A 20,414-nucleotide genomic window follows, 5' to 3' on the forward strand; every position below is an offset into this window, starting at 1 on the left:
AAAAAAAAACACAGACAAAAAGAAACAGCTGTACCTACATAGCGACTCAAAAGCCCATCACCTTCAGCATGACTTGTTGGAAGTCAATACAAACTGACTCCGATGCAGTCAGTTTTTATGGTCACAGGCTCCGCAAGACAACACAGCCTCCCTTCCCTCCCCCCCAAAAAGGCAACAACAAAAAATAAACAATTATACAAGTAGTTATGCACAATAAATACAATATTTATAACACTTAAAAAATAAAGACAAACCTGTGACAAAAAAAATACAATACTCAATAAAAAAAAAAACCGCGCAATTAATACGTCATGATTGCGTCACCACGTGACGTTTAACCCGGAAATAGCTTCGTTTGAATATCTGAACTGGTGAAATTTTTTGACACTGAAAATTACAAGCTAGGATAGATATGACAACTGAGACAGGAACACCGTGTGTGCACCCACTACGAACCACGTCACTTTGGTGAGTAAGTAACAAAGAGTAAGTTATGTACGCGTGTGCTTGCATGTCGGCACGGCCTTTACTGAGGGACTACGTCCCAGCTCATGGCTGCTCCCCTGTCACAAAGTTATTTTGTGAATGCCTGAAAGAGTTGCCAATGCACTCCAGGATTAATTTTGACAGGCCAGACACTCCTGAGATGGTTAATCACTGTGATTGAGAAGGCACCATTACTTTTAGCCACGGCGGCATCAGGTTGGTATGATTCTGATTTTTTATTTTTAACTTAAAAATGGAAGGAAATAAATGCAATCTGTAATGAAAAATTGAAAGCTGTTTTCTTAATTCATCTTTTAAAATATTCAACACATTTGAAACAAATGCTATGACAAAAAGAATAAACTGACAAAAAACTGTCAAGGAGATAAATACTTCTTTTACAGGACTGTGAACGATTTAAAGGCAAACTGAAACAGCAAAAAAGAAACTTTAATATCTGCCTTTTCCTACTTTAATTTAAAAAAAAGATAAGAAAAAAAAGAGCAAACAATTTCATAATATCCAACTTTATAGTGAGTAGAATATTACATTTAGCATTATTAGCAAAATATATTGTCTGAGTTTCTAATAATCAAATGCTATTGTCCAAAAATCCCTCCAAAACATCAATTACTCTCAACTCTTTGACATCTGAGAAACATTGTCATCATTGTTTCTCAGATGTTTGGCTGTCTGGTCCTGCTGATGTCATATGCAGCCTCTGACAAGACCCCTGGTGAGTTGAGTGATGCAGAAGAAACCAAGGTCAGGAAGAAGAAGCAAGAATCAACGGCACTAAGCTTCCTCCCACTGCGATATCTGGGCCTGACAGACTGCCAAGTCAGAGGGAGGTAACCCTCCCTTCATCTCATTTAGGAAGACATTACACCAAGCCATGTTGAGAGAGCACCTGGTGAGACAACCTTCCTGTGACACTCTTTCTCAGCAGCAGCATTGAACAATACTACCTTTCAGTTGAGAACATTTATTCAGAGCAGGGGGGCGAAAAAAGCCATACTAAAGAATTTATGACCAGAATTAACAAGAGATAATAAAGATGTACTTTTTTTTAGATTATAAAATGAGATAAGTTTCTAAGTCACGTGTGAGAAATGCCTTTATAAGGTTCTGTCTCCATCTGTCAGGCTTTGTCCATAGCTCCTTATCTAGCCACTGAATTCCAAATGAAACTCAACAATATTGTGCAGAACTGCACAGGACAAACTGATGTCACACAATTTCTCAGGCATACACAACAGGATTCAAAAAGGTGCTCCAGGGCAGAGCCATCTTTCCATTGCTTTCCCAAAAGCAGTACTCCACAATTGTCCATGTCTGAATGTACTTTGCTAAATCTTTAATCATGACTTTAAAATTGAAGCCATGGTTGTTTGGACTTTAGGTGCGTAAATGTTACCTTGCAACCATTTTCCACACAAAAGTGTGAAAAGTCACACTTTTCACACTTTTGTTGGATAGGAAAACGGCATGTTTTTCTATCTATGTTGTGATGAATAGATAAGAGAGAGAGAAAAAAACACCCTTTCACAACAAATTAAAATGTTGGTACTTCCTTTTGATTTTGATGTTATGGCTAACTACAGCTGAAAGAAGTCTTTAACATCAGACAATTTTGAATAAATTTAATAAAGCCAAACTGTAATTGGACAAGTGACTCTAAGAAACTTAAATTGCAATGGACCTCACGGTTCATTCCTGACAGCTTCTGACTGTGACTGTATTTTATACATACTGTATAAGAGCCACTTTGTGGGCTTTGGGGGGATGGGGGGGGGGGCAGTGCAGCTGTTTGAGCCCAGGGATCATGTCTGACCCTGATGCAAAGAAACAAGCGAGGTGAGGTAGAGAGGTCGGTGTTATTAGATCGCTTCAGACGGGGTGTGACACACTCTAGTTGCTTAGTGAACACTGCAGAGGACAGAGAGGACCTAACAGGAAAAGAACCCTTGGTCCTTGATTGACAGGAAGGAGAGCTTGAACAAACAGACGGGGGGGGGGGCACGAAGGGTTTTAGAGCAACTGTTAGAGTTGGGGGTCAAATATGCTCAGCAGAATGTACGACAAGAAGAGAGGGCTTGTTAGAGACTTCATTGAGACAAATACAATCATCATCAAAATTCTGACCCTAATAATGTCTATAGTAGATCATGGACATACACATTCCTCACTCTGTTAAGTTGTTGCTGTTGTCTACATTCATTTTCCAAATGACTCAGATTTCTTCTATCCTAATCACTCTTTATGCAGCAGCAGTTGAAATTCTTCAGGTAGGAAGTCGCACACTACTTCTCCAAAGAATAATATCGTGAAAATGCCAGCGATGTAAGCACCAAGGGAATGGGGAATTAAAATTGCAACATAGGAAAGCAGGCAAATGAAAAGCATTAAATCTGACCTTATAAGTAGGGCTGTCAGGAAAAAAAAAAACATAGGCTTAAGAGAGATTCCAAATAGCTCTATGTATTTCATAATCAGTTGGAGGAAAGTGTAGCTTATCTACATCAGATCTCAGCTGGTGCATGCAGGTTTACTGCAACGTCAACTTGCGGTGCAACAGAGGAAACTATACAATGTGTGTGATGACATGTCGGAAACTGGAAGGGAAAATAGTAACTTTTTCCTCCTGATCTATTTTCTGGTAACTTAGGAAGATTTACTTAAAATGCCAGTGTGTAACATTTATTTAAAAAAAAATATGTTCTTTTGCAAAAAATGTTAAAACTATCCTCATGTATTGACAGCATAACTTGAGATATTTATGAAGATATATTCTTTCTTTACTGAGAGCAATGGAAAAAGAATATCTTTGATTTTATTCAGTTTCTGTTAAGGGGCTGGTGTGATTGTCAGGGCAAATCTGTTTGACTCCTGAGGATTTGCTTTGGAACTTCCTTTGTTCTTTCATTCCTTGTGATTTTTGTCTAATAAAAGTATTGGATCTATGTATAAAGAAAAAATACCATGTTCTTTGTACAACATTAAACGGAGTACCAGCGCTTTTTCTTTTCTACTTGAAGCACTGGTTGTAACACACTTGCCACTGCTTTTCAATGAACTTATTCAACAATGTATGACTCCAAAAACCACATTTCACTGTATGTTACTATTGATTACAAACAATAGTAACATACTATTTATTACAAACAAATTGATTGCAAAAGCTAAACTCGGCTACCAAAACACTCAAATACTTAAATTATTTTGTAAACTGTTACTGTCTCCAAAGATTATCATCTGAAACTACTTCACTATGACCAACCAAACCCTATCAGAGTAAATAAATAAAAACATAAAATGTCCCATTCAAGAATATTTTAACAAAGAAGAAAATGTATTTATCATATGTTGTTTTACTCTTGGCTAGAAGTGCTCATTATTTTCAATGCAGAGGTCTGGTTTGTGCAATTTAGCTCAACTCTGTGTCACACACTCTTCCCTATATATATAATAATTTTATTTTATTTATTTTTTTCTCACTCGAATTTGTTGGAATCAGTATATCTTATAGTGACTACCAGTGACACGTTTTAGCACCGAAAACCCTGTCTTGTCCTTGAACACTGGTTGTACCATAGGTCCAATCTAAACACTACATAGTTCCTGCCAGAAAGCCTTTTAGCCTATAAAATGCTTGAGCCCTTTTCCCCTCCTGTGCTTTCAGATCCCTCTTTCTTTGACATTGTTTCTCTTTAGTGCTCAACCTGCATGTGGGACGTTGCATATTAGCTGAATTAAGGTTACAATTTGAGTTAAAAATGTAGTCTTCTTTCCACAGGCAAATAAAGACATGACAGCTTGCTAATAATGCTGTGTAATGGACCTACACCATCTTCAGTCACAGTTTAAACTGACTGTCAGACACTTCAAGTTCTGTTTGTACTGTTATTGTGCTGGCGACGCCTTATGCCCTTTTCTCCCCTTTTATGGGATCAACTCACTGGACCGTGCGTCCACTCAAATTTCTGGACTTTGTATTTATAATTTTAAACTGTCATTAACAACATTTTTATAATTAATTTAGTCTGAGTAATATTGTTTCGTATTGTTTTTAGCTATTTGGTGCAAATGATCTTTAACAAAGTTAAAACAAATATTTAGAAAGATGAATATTTTTTACTTATGGCCAGTGAGGGTTATAGCGAGATTTACTTTGAGAAGTAAGGTTTAGAGTTTTTTTTATTATTATTTTTTTTATTAATTATCCACTTGTAGCTATATAAATGTTATTTAGGTGCAGGTGGACTTTAAAGAAAAATCGAAAAATCTTTCAAAATGTAATATGCGTTAGTAAAGCAATTCAAAATATGAAACTCATTTGATATAGTAATGTACTTCAAACATTTTCTTATTTTTAAAGCAGTTAAAAAAATAAAAAAAAATCAGTGTCAGAAAATTAGAGAATGACATGAGACCAGTTTAAAAGAATAGTACAAAAATGTCAGCCAATTATAAATCCCATGGATTGTGAAGTACATGAACTCAACTGGTCAGGGCTCATTTTACATGAATGGCATGGAAGTGATCAGCCTTGGCTCTGCTGAGATTTGAAGGAAGCTCAGGTTGCTCTAATAGCGGCTCTCAGTTTATCTGTATTGTTTGGCCTTGTTTCTGTACTCCTTTTGACAATACTCCATAAATTCTAAGAGGCTCTGGTTAAACAAGTCCACTGGCTATTAAAGTACATAAAACTGTGATCATTAAAGCAGATACTGGTATTTTTAGCATTATAGGCCTGTGCCAAATACTGGTGGCACAGAAATCAACATTTTCAGAAAGCTCGTCATGGAAGTATGAAGTGCTCAAAAATGTTTTGATAGATTGCTGTTCTGTCTCTCTCCAAATCCTCACTGAGCGTGGAAACTTCACAGACCTCAAGCAACTTGGATTCGGTGCCACTGCCATTTCTTCAGATTCTGGAACCTTGATTTCCAACTTTCTTTCATCTGGAAAGAGGTATATGAAATGCTGAGCAGCAGTGCAAGTCTTTTCTTATTGAGAATAGAATGCTTCTGATGTCTAAATGGAATGCTGCTGATGCTTCGCACAAGGAATGTTAACAGTCCATGTCCTTAGATTCACAATTTTCTCAAGAGTGCAGATACCCCGATTACCCATGCAGCTGTTTTTGACCAGGCATTTTCTTTCCGCTAAGCTTTCCACCAGTTTGTTTTAAATTGGTGGAAACAACCATCTATTTTAGAAATGGTCTTTTGTGTCTGCCCTGGTCTTGGAGGGTTTCAATTAGTATCTACTGGAAATGATAAATAAAATAAATCTATTTAATGAGAAACTATATGTTTCGTATTAAATAAGAAACATATAGTTTCTTATTTAATAAGAAACATTATTAAATAATGTTTAATAATTATTAAGCATTAATAATTATTAAACATTGGCCTAATGTAATTTTCTGTTTTTTAAGACAGAATTTTAGTTTTTCAGTAAACATCAGTCATACTCACCATTAAACTATTTTAAAATGAATTAGTTATACAATGACATTCCAATTGAGATGGATCAATGTGGGTATTTTATTTATGCAATCATGTTCAAATATAGGTGTATCGAAGATGATACTTTTTTTAAGCAGTGGTGAAGAACCTGCCTTCACGTTTAATGTTTCTTTTTTAGCCTTTAATTAAGTTAAGCAAATCTAGCTAGAGTTTCAAGATCTTCCTAATTTCAATTGACCCCAAGTTGTTGACTCTTGGAATACTTTACTATTTCATTAGGTATGTTTTTGAAAGCATTTTGTTGTTATTCCTAGTCCTATATATATTTTTTTTGTTTATTTTTCTTCTGCTCCTTGTAAGTCACTGAATTATCACCTTAAGATAAGGGTGAAATGAAAAAACTGGAATGACAATGCAGTGCAAAAACAGAGGAAAAACAAAGATCTCCCAAATGCATAGAAAAGCAAATGGAATAAATGACAGGGTGTCTGAGAAGGGAAGAGATCAGTAAATCAATTGTTCAAACAAACAGTATGAGGGGAGTGCCATTCGCCTTGTCAGCGAAACAAGCCATCATGAAGTCATTTTGTATGTTACACCTCTATATCTTTCATCTCCTCCATAAATCAGACACAGGGTCACATTAAATTTGAGAGAGATGCACCTGACTCATAAAAGAAAACCTGTATCATAAGTCAATACACATTTGTTTAAGTCGGCGTGGAAGAGAAAAGAGCAAGCCGGTGGTGCAGTCAGTTTAAATTCACTGTCTCCATGTAATGATGAAGGATTTCAACACTAAAATAAAACACTGGCTCTTTATTCCTGCACAGACATGTGGATCAAGTATTTGTCAGACCTTGTTTTGTGTCTGCTTTAAATAAGGCTCATTTCCTATTATTTACTCTTGTTGAACCAACTGCTGTGGTCCCCCATTTTCCAGTAGGGGAAATTATGCTGAGCCCAGTGTGAAAGCAATAAAGTAACTATAAAGCAGTGACAAGCTCACAATGTGACATGAGACAGAGGAAAGGCAGGATACTGGAAGATGGTGATGGTGGAAAAAAAAAAAAAGATTTGGAAGCACTGTGGATAAAATTATAACAGCTTATGCCCTGAAGGGAAAACAGTGCACATGGCTATGAGAGGAAGTCTGTCTATGCATGGGAGAATGTTTAAACTCCAAAGCTCCCGGTGTGAAAGGGTGGAATTTATTTCCATGCATGCTTTCTTAATATCATTTTTAATATTGCTTTATTGTGGGCCTGTTTATTATTTGCATGCTTTTAGACTGATGATAAAATGCTCACTTAACATAACATGAGATTTTAAATAATGCTATTTATTCTGTATAGACTTCATAGTGTGCTTTTTTTTTGTTCTTTGAGTTTAGAATATTGTGAAAGAGTTTTTGTGGTTCATTTCAGAAGGTGAAACTCATTGTGTAGGTTCACTATATATGGAGTGAAATATTTAAAGCATTTTCTTCCTAGAATTTTGATGACTATGGCTTACAGCAAACATCAAAGCCTCGTGGAATAAACTAGAACAACTTCATTTTCAATTTATGACAAGTAATGAAATCACAGTTGCATGTCCCTTTGCACACCAAAATAAAATAAACAATGTAAAATCAACAATTACAGTACTATATATACATGATAATATTGCACAAGTCGGAAAGTTCACAGTAGGAGGTAAAACTCTTCAGTTCTTAACAGCAACCAGCATGATTTACATGTCACAGCTGACAGCTCTGATGATCTATGGATACTATTTTAAAAACTGAATCAACTATAAAAACAACCCTGCAAAGATGAGCCTTTAAATACTTGCTTAGTTTGAGTCAGTAGACTACACCGTCAAGATGAAGCCTGCTGACCACCTGAGTGATGTCCAGACAGTCATCGACACCACAAGGGCGTAAGGCACAAACAGTCATTGCTAAATAAGCTGGTTGTTCAAAGTGGTGCATCCAAGCACATTCGTAAACAGTTGAGTAGAAGAAAAAGCGTGGTAGGAAAATGTGCTTCAGCAACAAGGATAACCACAGCTTTGAGAGGCTTGTCAATTTGGGAGAGCTTACAATTAGTGGGTTGAGTCTGGAGTCGGTGCAATAATAGTCACTGTGCATAGATGAGTCTGACACATGCGCTACACATATTACCTGAGTTAAGAGCTTGTTGGTCAGTGATCCAAAGTCTTTGTTGCAGATGAAAGTAAGGTTTGCACTTCATTTAGAAATCAAGGTTCCACATTCTGGAGGAAGACACGACATTAAACCCATGTTGGTTGAAGTCCAGTGGGATGTTCCCGCATGCAGTGATGACTTGGGTTTTCTGAAATCCCCAGTCAATGCAGCAATCTGCCAGGAATCTTTAGATGCAGTTCATGCTTCCTTCTGCTGATAAGCGTTGTGGAGATGCTGACTTCATTTTTCCAGCAGGACTTACCATCTCCTCACAATCTCATAGGTACCAAAAACAGGTTCAGAGACTATGGTGTTACTGAGCTTGTTGGGGAACCTCACTGAGCTGAACCCTTTGACAACATATTGTTATTGTCAAGAGCAGATTGAGAATTAACAGATCCAACAATGTAGCTAACCTGAAGGCTGCTATCACAGCAAACTGGGCTTCTAATACACCTCATCAGTGGCACTGGCTGATCGCATCTATGCCACACTGGATGGAGGCATGGAGTCTTAACAGAATATTGAATGCATAGAAGTGAACATACTAGCCAAACTATTGAACCTGTTATGGCTGCAAAAGGTGGGTCTACAATGTATTAAAAGCTAATGATTATGGATAGGAACTCTTGACAATTTAAATGCACAAACCACTTGGGGCAAAAGAAACTTAACTTGTTGAACTAGACTGTAATCGGAAGAATTTCAAGACGTGTTAATGAATACATGCATATAGACACATATATCTAAAAGAACAATTGTTTATTTCCTACCAACTTTATATTTTTATATTCAGCTTGTCTGCATAGTGAGTGTCACATTCTTTGTTTTCGTGAACCTGGCCTACAAAGCTCATTCTGAATCTGGTTCTAATTCTGAATGAGAGTAAAACAACAAACTCCAGACTGTGAACAAATTTTTGGTGGGAAAAGTCTGACCAGATGCTTCTTACACCCAGAATTAACCATGAGCAAATGGAGATTTCTCATATGGAGAATGTTTGGATGTATAGCAAACCTTTCAAATATATATCGGGATTTCATATTTCAAGACCAATTTATTGATTTGGAGAAATGTGAATGGCACAAATGAAAACATTGTGGGGTTTAATTGATCTTCTCAAAACCTGTAACCTACTGCCTCTTGGTCCTGCATTTATTCCAGAATCATGTTTGATTAATGCAGTGAGAGCCTGGCATTAAAGTACATACATTGCGCTTTTTTATCATATTTAATGGCAACATGCCTTTTTCCACAGTTAACCCAACATTTCCAGTTGCTGCATTTTGCACAGAATTTAGTGTTGTGTGCCACATATTTAAATTTCAACATTAAATAGATATTCCTTAATTGTAGCACTGTTGCTTTGGAACAAGAAGGTTCTGGTTTAAATCCTGGCTTGGGGTCTTTCTACATCAAAATTGCATATTCTCTCTATGCATGTATGGATTTTCTCACAACCCAAAGACATGATTATTTGGCTTGTTAACTGCTCTAAATTACTTGTCTGAGTTTGTGTGCATCATTGTTTGCCCTGTGCATTCCTGTAATGGACTGATGAACAATCCAAGATGTACTCAGGCACTCACCCAGTGACCATTGGAGATAGGCATCAACCCTTCGTTGACACTGCAAGTAGAGTAGATTTGAACAATGGATGGTTGGATGCATCTTACTTTTTATAAAACTTCATAGAAATTGATCTGCCATGGCATTACGTCGTGTTGTCAGTAAACTTTCTAACTCTTCAGAATCACTTTTTAACCTACTTTGATCAAAAAATTTGAATTACCCCACTTGTTTCTTATCCTCCGCTATTCCTCCCGTTTTGCTTTCTACATGAAATGCAAGAACATCCAAGTGCCTGGATGCATTAATTGTGCTGATGCCGCTGCACCTGCAACCATACTTAACACATTTAGCTAATATAGCCCTTTCTCTTCTGTTCCGGCTCATTTAGGTCTTCTCCCTATCTCAGTCTCTATTTCTCACTCTCTTTCCTTCTCTTTCCCTATGGAGCAGAGGTCTAGTGAGAAACAGGGGAAAGGAGATTAGTGTGTGTTTGCTTCATTTCACTGCCGCCAAAGAATCACGGGCTAATCCCAGCTTCAGCTGCCTGGATGCTACTGATCTGTTTGCTCTGAAAGCCTTTGACAGTGGGCCGCAGTTGTGCCACAGAGATTCCTCAGAAACAGCCAAATAAGAGGCTTTGTCCTCACACATAGTGCTAATTTCCTCTCAATCCAGGTGTCCATGGCCTCTTATTGTTCTAAAGTTTGGAGAACTCGACTTTAAAGCAGTTAAACCCCTGGAGCAGAGCTTTGATGTGCACTCAGGAGCTGCACATGATGAGAACAGTATTTGTCTTTATCACTTACAACACTTGTGAGGGTCCAGGTTCCTCTTCATCTGAAAGTAAACCCTTTGAGAATCAACACATTCTCAAGAAAACTTACCAGTTGTGTGGATGAACTATCTGTCTGTTCATCATCTTTCGTATGCAAACCTCTTCTATGTGAGCCGGTAGAGCAACAAACTCACTACCAACAGACACAGCTAGTAAATCTAATTCCATCCAATCAAGGTTTTTACGAAGCTCAGAGAGAAACCTTTTGTAGTACCATGATACTAAAGATGTAAGATGCAGTTTTGTATTGAGGTGTGTTCAAATTCATAGCAGTCATTGATATTTCAGCAGTTTCATTAAAATTTGTTGGAAATAATCAAAAAGTGTTCTTAAAATATAAATCATCGCAGTGGAGCCAGAAGTAGTAGTAGTACCAGTTGTAGTAACAGCTATATTAGCAGTACTAATAGAAAAAAAAAAAAGTAGTTGTTTTATCATTATACTCAGTGACATTTGTTCAAACACCTTTTTAACCAACTCAGCTTTACAGAAATAAAGTTAGCAGTGTGTCTCTTCATGAAATCAAAAGCAACCCTAGTTGATGTGATATAATGACTGATTCTGCTACTTTTATCTGACTTTTATGTAAGTTATTTACTTTGATAAATTATTTTCACAGGACTCCCATGCAAATTTACCCCATTCTAGCCTAAGTAAGAACAAGTTTTGAAAAAAATAAAATAAAATAAACAGCGGCACAGCCAAAGTGTTAGAATTCAATAAAGTCTTGAAGAAGGTGGCTTGATCATTACTGCCAATGACCTTATTTTTTGTAGCCAGATATGCGGATTGTGTGGTCTTAACAAATCCTGCAAACTGAACTGTTGATGTTCTTTTGAAAGCTGCTTACATCTGCTTACATTCCCATATATCCTGGGTCTATCTTCTTTTTAAACTGGGGTTTAATTTACACATATGACATTCTGACCAGCCTTTTCCTTGCGCTTGCTTTGCCCCGTCTGTATTTCTTCATCTTTTAACCTCTGCTTAGAAGTTAACACAAACCAATTAGTTTTACAATTGTGAGGCAGATTTGAGCTATAATTATATACATTCAGCAAATATGACATTAAGTCTTTAAAAAGTGCTATCTTTAAACTTGCATAATTACTTGTATATAGATATATATTTTTCTTCTTGTTTGTGCTCGATAGATGGATCTTAGTAATTTGGATGGTCAAAAGTTGTTTATGTTTATGTTGGTAATTCAAGTGAAACATGTATGTTATGTATTTTAGATGAAATCAGAAGTGATATATTTCAGATGTCTATTTCTGTTTGTGGCATATAGCTTTAAAAATGTTGAGTTCAGGATGAGAAAATTTCAAGAAAGGACTCAAATGTGTTCTATAGCTTGCTTTTTACTGTAGAAACACATTTGTTTCTTAGAGGAGAAATGTCTCCCAGTCACCAGGGTATGCACAAAACACACTCACGTCCTTGCACTTTGCATTGGCTTGTTGCTGAAAATGTGTTATATAAATGCAGTGCAATTACCTTTACCTTTGTACTTCTCTGCAAACTGATGACTTTCTATTGACTTCCATTTATTTTAGTAATTGCATTTATGCCTAACCCAGACATTTTCCCAAACCAAAACTTAAAACTCAATTCATAGTCCTAATATTAATCTCTAACCCAAAAACGGCACCTCTTTTTACGGGGCCCAGGTTTGGGACCCATAAGGAGCCATCAGTCCTCTGAGTGTAGTTTCGTATTCTTTTTGGAAAAACAGTCTTGTATTTGATACACTATCAAATAAAACACGCACACAGGTGCATGCACACAAAAATATGTAGGGCAGCATTTTCTTCTCCAGCACACCAACCTGAGAGGTGAGCGGCGCCCCAAAGGCTGAGGAACAGCCCATAATTCACAGGCTGCTCTGTGACTGGACTGGAAGCTTGTTTAATAGCAGAGCTGTTGGCAATTTCCAACCGTTTATGTGCTTGTTGCAATTTTTAGTGGTTTGGGAGCCGGTAAAGTTGAAACCGCTTGGTTTATTATTTTTTTTCCTTCTCTTTCTCTGACCAGAAACCTAACTTCTTACGACTGCTCATTTGATGATTAAAAAAAGAGAACAAATACAAAACACACTGATTTATCCTTTGTCTCAAATTTGTATCTGTTAAAGACCAGCAGTTGGCTGTAACTGAAAATCCTTATCCTTAATTATCACTAATAAATATCTTGCTCTGTGCCTATTAGTGTTGCAAACGGTAATCCTTAAACACTTGTCTACCCACCTGCTGTTTGTTCTGTAATCAGGCTCGGAGCACACAGCTCTTAGTCACATGCTGACAAATTAAATGTGTTCTCTTTGTGAGTTAGCTGTGGAACTTTATTCCGGCCTCCTCGTTGCCCGCATAACATGGCCATGTGTAAACCGTCTCTTTGCTTTGGTTTATTTCCCGTTTTCCTTTTGTTACTTTGAACTGTAGCTCAGCTCAAAATGGCACTTTTTCATTCACTCTCGATTACTATAGTCATATAGTTGTTCTTTAAATACTTTTGCGGCCTTTTAAAGGGTTTGAGAAACATTGATTTGACCTACATTGGCATCTTCATGTAGATTTAACTTTTAATGTGTTCAACATCTTTGTATAATTTCATAGCTGTTATGCTTATTGGATGAAGAGAGGGTCTGACCATTATTGGTCAGAATACCTGTGTAAAAATGAATATGTTAAAATATAATACATACATTAATGGCACATATGGTTTTTGGTGTCAAGTTCTGTAGGGAAACAGTCTACCAAATACTTCTTCTCCCACTGCATGATGGATGGAATAGATTTTTAGACACTTTTTGTTTCCCATTGTAAAATATTAATTTGGCATACAACAACACAACAAAAGCTTCCCCTGTTTCATTCTTTAATCAAGTCTGTCATTCATTATAGACCAAGCATGGCCTCAGGACACTAATAATTGATGCAGGAATAACATTTGTCTTTGGAATATATCAGCAGTTTAAATTCAGTATAACCAAACCATTCCAATGTGTGTAAACATTAATTAGCATAGAATATCCAAAGCATGTTAATTGTAATAAATCGCTACTGAAACTGAAGTCTGAGATAAAGCAAAAGCCATAGTTCATTCAAATACTTTCCTGCATAAAATGTTAAGTTAGTCCACTATGTTTTGATGAGCACCACACAAAGTTGTATTCCGCACTAAATGTCATTATACCTGAACAGAGATCCTGAAATATAGTTGCCCTTAATACAGCTGGGACTCCCAACTAGTTTGTGTGTCACGCACTTAACACGCAAGGTCAAAGCTTTTGGAGACAATGAATGATTTCTGTATCAATTTGCGACTTTGCGAGCTGCATCATAAAATGGAAATTGTCTATTCGCAGTAAAGGATTTAATAAGCCCCGCACAAACTGCAGCAAGTAATTTAATTGTTGTTTCATTCAAATGAAACACTTGCTGTCCTTTGGGTCTGGCTGATTATCAAAGGGTACGTTCGCTCTTTTAGCTGTGCGAGTCGGACTAATGGGCTTTCACTTCAGCAAGACATTATTTGTGCTTCGGTAATGTATCTTATATATCTCGCAGCAGCAAAACTAACTGCTTAACCTGTACCCGTGGTGTTCTGTCAATTAAAGTGGGGATAATTACTGAGAATTATTATTATTATTATTAAATACTAATTAATTTAATTAGATATTTTATAAAAATAACAAGATGACTTAAGTCAGTCAAGCATAAATGATGATAAAAATGATTCTGCTTCAGCAGTGTTTTAGCCCTATGACATTCTGTGATTCCCCCCCCCCTCTCTCTCTCTCTCTCTCCCTCTCTCTCTCTCTCTCTCTCTGTCTCTGTCTCTCTCGCCCCCTGAGCCCCTTATTGCATCCTTCTCGCTGCAGCCCTCAGATCATGTCTAATTCCCCACCTGCTCTCCCTAGATTAACGTCTCCTTGTGTAATCCCATTAAGTGCCCTGTGTTTCTGCCTGGCACTCATTACTCCTCTACCACACCACCACACAAGAGCAGATTCTTAGGCTCAGACAGGGAGCTCTGCGTGAATGTTCTCAGTTACTTCCCCCCGTAATAAAATTAGCCTTTGAGGCTCTACAACTCCAATTGTCCTCTAATCTTCACCTTGATTCTGTATACAAACATGGAAACTTTTGAGGCTGCTGTTTAGTTTTTGAAAATTACTCTTTTGTTTTTTTTAGAAAAACAAAATGAAAAAGAACTAACCACTTAACTGAAGTAATTTTGCAGAGCAATAAGACTTCATAATTTCATTGTTTGGGCAGTAATCGTGGCAGTGTGGATTTGTCTTTTGTGCAACTTCTCTCTTTAAAATATAATCCATGTTTTTCTACAGAGATTGGCCGTTGTCTGCACTCCGTCGTTCATCCTTTCTTGTTGAATCACTGGATAATCGATAATCATTTTTATGATTATTTTTATGCTTTAGCCTAAAAATGAAAGAAAATTATATATGGCTAAACTTATTCTGTGGACGATGCTCAATCCTGTTCGAAGGAAGTTCAACATTTAAATAGTCTTTTCAAAAGAGAAGACCCTGATGGTATGCTACGTCTGCGACTTCATTAAATTCCCTTTTTTAGTAATACAATAAGCATTTATCCGCTTGTTTTGTCAAACCGTTTCTCTATTGGCTGACTGTCGGCTCTCATTATCATTCCCATTCCTCCGTCTGTCTGACTGGTGTGCTGTCCCCGCAGTATGAGAGAGAATTTACTGTGGACACACTGCTGCGAGTGAATTGGACATGTGGGAGTGCAATTGCGATACTATCACATCTCTCTGTTTGCATATTTTTCATATTGCTGCTTTTTCAGGGTCACGGTGGGATGTTCAACTTGCTCTGTATTATCTACACGTTATGTTTACACTTTGACACCATTAGCACACATTCTTCTTTGTTTGGTATTATTATTCTATATGTTCCCTTGGATAGTGTTGTTCTCTCTGATGTTGCTGTGGACAAATATAATCATAGACAAACGCTATTGTAGGGCAACTTATTTTTGTAGTTGACTCAACAAATCAGTATGTTTTTCCGTTAGTCAGTTGGTCACATAATACCGTACTTTAATTAACTTTATAATAAGTTTACTGGTGATAGACATTTTGTTTGCAGAACAGTACAACAATGGCTGTTTAGCTGTACCTTCATAGGACTAAACTTTCAGGTCAAACATAGGAACTGAGAAAAAAAAATAAAAAATCAAAGCTACACAGTTTGATTCTATATTTTATAATCTGATATTTTAAAATAAAACTAAAAAAAGACCATATGTACACCGAAAAAGCTGTTTACATATCTGCAAAATTTAATCTTATCATACTCTATCTGTTCATGCCACCATGGTAACCCTCCTTTTGTTGTACCGCTTACTGTGCAATGTGTTAAAGTTATCTGAAAAAAGTATTTGTCTACCCTTGGCCATTAAGCTTTGTTGCACAAATGTTAGTGAAGCCTAAAGTAATAAACATCAGGAATACGTATTGCATGTTAAAACGTACTTCTGTATTTTTAGCAGTGACGCCCTACATCAGAGGCGTTTGTTCGTTAACTATCGCTTGTTTTTGTCTGAATTTTTTAAAACTACTTATCAAAAAAAATAAAGATTAGAAAAAGTTTCAAAATTTTAGTCATCACACATAAAAGTTGTTTCATCTTGTTATGATTCAGTCACAGAATTTTAAACACAGTGATGTAATCACAGGGTGAGGGTGTGAAACAGTGATTGTTACCAGGTTTTAAATAGATTTAATGTGGCAGAAATTTTATGTCATAATGTTTCCATGGTGACAAATTCATTAAATAAAGTTGCCAAAAAGTTCCAGACTGACTGGAGTTTTTTTTTTTTTTTTTTTTTTAGTTACTAGCTTTTAAAGTATTGCTGCTTTTCCCTTCTTCCACCTGTTTGTGTTGATTGCTGGTAAGCTGATGGAAGAAGGTTGCTTCACTTTTCTTTTCCTTACACGACAAAGATGCAGCTTTGGGAATAAATGTGGTCCTGGAAAAACACAGAAAGTATTAGTGTGGAAACCAAAGAAGCACTGTATGTCAAACTGAAGTTGGCAACTATGAGCAACGTGTCTTATAAGCAGCTGGATGTTGGTTGACTACAGGCTGGCAATGTGAGTAGATGGAAAGTCTAAATAATCAGCTAATATTGGCTTTTCATTCAGACATCTAAGTGGTAAAAAGACAAACTTTCTGTAGATGTTATGTGGCAACTCTATGGAGGTAAGTGCCACAAAGAAACAGCATTGTGTTTTTATGAACGTTTATGCATCAAAGTCAAAATTCTACACAATATATACATTTTTGGCAGAATGAAGAAATTTGTTTTCCTGTCTCAAGTAAAAGTATTTAGTAATTAGCTATGACCTCAGGAGTATCTTGTTATTGGGCAGTGTGTGGTGTAAATGCACTGCTGCATATGGTTGTCCCCTATGCGGTTGTTGGGGTTCATTTCCTGACCTTTGGACCTTTGAAAAAGATCCAAAGGTCAGGATCTTATAGTATTTGGTTACCATGACAACCAAATACTATAATAAGCAACAATTGCTTATACAATTCTAATTCTCTGTTTACACGACAACAGAAAACGGTACGTTTCAGAAACATTGCACTCTGGAACCCGTTTTCAATCTGTGCCGTTGTCAGAGAAAACGTTTGGTGGTTTCGTGTAAATGCACACTACAAACGCAACAAAACTCTTCCGTTTTCCCCTGAAATCGTTGTAGTGTAAATGGGGCCTAAATGTATAAGCAACAATTCTAACTGTTGCTTATACATTTAACATGATCAACTTTTTTATAGCTTCTGAAGTTTGTAGCAGATTGACCACGCCCACTTATTGCAATTTAGGTTTGATGAGCAACTGTTGATTTAGCTCTTGCAAGCATGACAGAACATTGTGCTGGATAAATGGATGCTTTATGGTCAAACATTTAGTGAGTTTTACAGTTGGCAATGAGGGGGAAAAAAAAAGATGTTTTCAAATCTGGCAATCCGTTGAAGTGCAGCAGATAGTGGAAGATCTATGCCTCAGGATTCAGTCTCTCACCTGAAGCAATTTTGCTGACTCTGATCTTGTACTGTATTTATCTGGGGGTGAAAAAAGTATCTCTTCTCTCCCCGAGATCTAACCAAGCTCTGTGAGTGTTTTTTAATGCTAAGATGTCAGAAACACATCTCCGCTGGACCAGCAGCCAGTAACTAACTCCCGCTGGTTTTAAAGTTCGGACCAGCAGGGGCACTCATTTTCCCAGGCACCATTAATCTTACTTTCCCCCCACCTGTCTTCATACCACCTCCTCTTCTTCCCGGGTGGTCTCCCTCGGGCACTCGTTTACCTCCCTAGCTCCATCTTACATCTGTACAGCGCACACACAGAGTGGCACACGCACATATACTCTCTATACATTGCGCTTTCTCACCTCTTACTCTTTCTCACAGTCCAGCAGACAAGTGGGTAGTAGAAACCATGTCCTGAGACACTGGATCAGATCTGGCAGTGGCGTAAGAGAGCTCTCGCAGAACTAATAAAAGAAAGACGTTGGTAAAATGACTTGGCACATTCATATTATTTCTTACTAAATACAGGCAAAAAGGACTTGACATAAGAACGGCATAAATAGAAGAGTCAGATTCCAGATACATATGAAGGCATGAAATGAATATTTGTAATTCACTGAAATTATCAACATATTTATGACCTTGTCCTAGTGTATTTGATTTGTATTTATCACAGTAATAAGTTAGTCTTTGAAATGATCTTCTTATCTATCGAAGGAGATGATTATACAATTTCAAAAGAAACAGGAAAAGGTCAAACACTGTGTTCATTATTACAGAAGATGTGAAGGTGGTGGAAGAAGATAAATGCTTTGGTGTTGATCTGGACAACAGAGTAAACTGGAGAAACAACAGTTAAGCAGAGTGTTTTCAGTCAGAGGGTTTTCCAGAACCACTGTAATACTGATAGCTACATGAGATCCTTTCCACTCGCAGCCATACGTGTAATGTGAGGAACAACACTGTTTAATTTCCCTTGGGGAACCTCAAAATACATTTTGACCTTTAAAATTGTATTTTGAAAGGTCAACATTATTCTTTCACTGGTTAAGTTTCAGTGGTCATGTGGGCCTTTCTCTATTAAATATCGAGGCTTTTACTTTTAAGCCACTTTTAAAACTTTAATTTGAAGGAACAACAAAGAAGACAGAATATGTGGAAATAAAAAGGCTAACCCTTGACATTTAGGATGTTTAGTTGGTAAAAAAGGGAAGAACTAAACAAAATAGTGAAACCCATTTTACTAATAATCCAAGAAATTTAGGAGAGATTCCTATTTTGAGTACTATTTGTTAGCATTATTTTTTACCACTCTGACTTTTAATCTTTAATATTTTTAAAATTATGGCAACACAAATATTTTTTGCCCTACAAACCACTGATACCATATTTGCTTGGTTTGATAAACCTGTTTATCATTTAATGACTCACCCTAAACTTTTATTCATCCTTTAAAATTGTAGACACATACAAGAATGTTTGCTGCACAAACCAGCATAAACTTATAACGAAGGAACATTATTTATTCTTGCCTGTTGTCCTTGGTTTAAAGTACACCTAAACCAATTTACGATGAGTATTATGACGTCAGAAACAAGCCTCATAACTAATGACATTATTTCCCCATATTTTCAACAGCATGTTTAATTTCAGGTTTTCAGAGTATTGAAATAAGTTGAAGTTAAAATTAAATGTCAGGCATTAACCTATAGTACCTAAAGATACACATTCAAATGTGTTTCAATTTATTCTCTTGCCACTCCAGGTCAAAACAAATCCTATCAGAAGTTTAGACGGATATCCACAAATTTTCTGCCGTTATAACACTGTCTTTTTCCGCCTTTACTTTCCATTCACCTGTCACCGAGATGCGTATCTGTTTGAAGACAGCCACACACTGATACTGACTGAAGTCACAAATCTGCTTGGTGGAGCTGTTAACACAGGAATGAGATTGTGTGGAGGTGTGCAGAGACGTGGATGAGATGTTAGGTGATGTAAAACACAGTCGATGTCACTCAAACAGCGAAATAAGTTGAAAGCTTTAAATACATCGCCTGTTCTTGCAGTCTGGGGGAATGGGCTGAGTGGGTGTTTACAAGCAGTCACTGAAAATTGTGGCACGGTAACGTGCTCTTAGCAGGTGGCATATGATAGTAAATGGAACCACTCTCTGTACCTAAGTGGATGGAGCATGTTTTTTTTTAGTTGTTTTGAAGTCATTATAAACTCTAAATATGCTCAAAGGGAACAAAAAATGCATGCTGGATGGATTGGCATTGACAGAAAATATTTCTGCAAGTGACAAAATCATGTCCAATTCAATGTAACCCTTTGAAGACCTTTGTCGAGTGGTTGTCTAAAACCACCTCGCAGCCAGGATGGTGTAGGTATACTCCGTATTACCATTTATTTGTTTATTCTGCATGCACCACTGGATGTTATTGGTGGCAGTCAGTTACATATCATATTGCCTGATTTCTCAAATATGTAAAATAAATGCCTAAAATTGAATATGTTTTTTCTCAATATAACAATATATACATAATTTAGAGTCTAAAGTACAACAAAAACCTCAACTGATTCATATTTTTATATAGTCTTAGTAAGTACTGGCAGTTAGGGGTTAAAACCATGTTATATGATACCAATGGTAAAAATTTTAATAGAGAACTAAACAATGAGCCAGGAACTGGGATTGGATAATTTCCCCTTTCCTGGCTGTGATTGGTGTTTAGCGTGTCAAAGAACCCTGGATTTATCAGCCTA

General features: G+C 36.8%; 1 long non-coding RNA gene across 1 annotated transcript in view; it reads left to right on the forward strand.

The window, feature by feature from the left end:
* The first annotated feature begins 338 nt into the window (after positions 1–338).
* Positions 339–20,414, forward strand: part of LOC106940099 (uncharacterized) — a 40,436-nt gene continuing 20,360 nt past the window's right edge. Inside the window, exons 1-2 of the long non-coding RNA XR_001422998.1 lie at positions 339–468; positions 1,168–1,399. This is a non-coding gene — a long non-coding RNA (uncharacterized LOC106940099). The remainder of the gene's footprint in view (positions 469–1,167; positions 1,400–20,414) is intronic.

The sequence above is a fragment of the Poecilia latipinna genome, unplaced genomic scaffold (assembly GCF_001443285.1).
Source record: "Poecilia latipinna isolate Pla-1442-1.1 unplaced genomic scaffold, P_latipinna-1.0 Scaffold3090, whole genome shotgun sequence".
NCBI lineage: Eukaryota > Metazoa > Chordata > Actinopteri > Cyprinodontiformes > Poeciliidae > Poecilia > Poecilia latipinna.